Raw genomic sequence first — 1,616 nt, 5'->3', positions numbered from 1 at the left:
GCATAGTTTCCAATTCTCTTTCTCCTTATGTCGTGTATCTTCATACGTTTCTGCTGGATTCAATGCATCTGGCCGTTCTCACACCAGATCTGGAGCAGCTACAAGGAGAGGCTGTCTAGCAGCAGCTCTAGATGCTTTGTCCCCCAAGTCATTTCCYTTAGCTACCTCAGAGGCTTCAGCTGTAKGAGCAGGACAGTAAATAACAGCAATTTCTTTGGGGGAGTTTCATCACCTTTAACAATTTCTGTACTTCTTGTCCATTACCGTTTTCTTTCCCTGCAGATGTGAGAAATCCCCTTTCTTTCCACAGCATTCCCAGTGCATGACATACTCCAAATGCCTATTTAGTCAGTATATACAGTTACCTATCTTTGCTGCTTAGGTTAACGCTATTAACTCTGCCYGTTGAGCGCTTACAGATGGAGACAAGGAATTAGCCTCACGTACCTGAAAAAAGTTGGTGACAGCATAACCTGTCCATTCAAATAACGGTGTCCATTCAAATAATACAGTGATCCATCTGTAAACAGAACTAAGTYTGGGTTTCACAGGGATTCATCTTTAAGATCCTCCTGGGACTTGCTCAGACTGACAGCTACCTGCTCACAGGAGCGATGAGGCTCTCCATCCTTTCGTAGGGCCACTGGTGCCACTGGATTTAAGCTATGGCATCTCTTACAGGTCCCGCTGTCTGCACGGAGGATCACTAGTTCATAGCAGTGAGCGCTCTGTGCGGACAGCGCGTGAGTAGTGCGTGGCTTCATTAACAGTCCGACTTCTGTGGCACATACACAGTCGTTGGGTGACTCAAAACTATAGGTTACATTTTTCCTATACGGGCTGCAGCAGCTGCTGTCGCCCTGATGCATCCTGCAGTGCCTTTGCTTACTGCACCTAGCTGGGTGGAATAACAGGCCACTGGCCCACGGTGGGGACCCTGTCTGGGGGCGAGGTCTCCACTTCCTACTCTCTGTCATTCGTGAATGAATGATTCAAACAGCTTACTATGGTCTGGTAGTCCTAGAGCCGGGGCGGAAACCAACGCCTTTTTTACAGAGGTGATAGCTCTTGTCTGCACCCCAGGCCAAAGGCTCTCTCTCTCTTCCTTTTTTGTTGCCCGGGCTAAAGGTTTGGTGAGTTCTCCCAACCCAGGAATCCATGGTCAGCAAAATCCTACAAATGCTAAAAATCCCTTAAGTTGCTTTTTTTGTTACAGGATGAGGCATATCAAGAAYCGTCTTTACTTCTTCTGGATCAGTCAACCTGTGSCCTCCTTTCAAAATAAACCCCAAATATTTTAACCTCTCCTTGACACAGCTGAAGCTTGGACAGAGATGCTCAGTGCYCTGCTTCTGCAAGAGCATTACACAGAGACATAGCGTCTTTTAAACCTGACTCATAAGCTTTACTTGCTGATAACAAATCATCCACRTATTGTTTTAATACTGAATACCCTGGAAGTCAATACCTGCAAGATCATTTTTAAGTACAGGCAAACAAAAATAGTTGGAGACCCAGTAGATCCCTGTGGTAGCCTAGTCAGAGTTAATTGTTGTCCCTTCCAAGTGAAGGCAAAAAGATCTCAGCTAGCCTCAGCTACTGGTGTACTAAGACAG

This window comes from Rhea americana, unplaced genomic scaffold (assembly GCF_003343005.1).
Source record: "Rhea americana isolate MKP2758 unplaced genomic scaffold, rheAme1 scaffold_181, whole genome shotgun sequence".
Taxonomy (NCBI): Eukaryota; Metazoa; Chordata; class Aves; order Rheiformes; family Rheidae; genus Rhea; species Rhea americana.
This window is presented reverse-complemented; position numbering follows the sequence as displayed.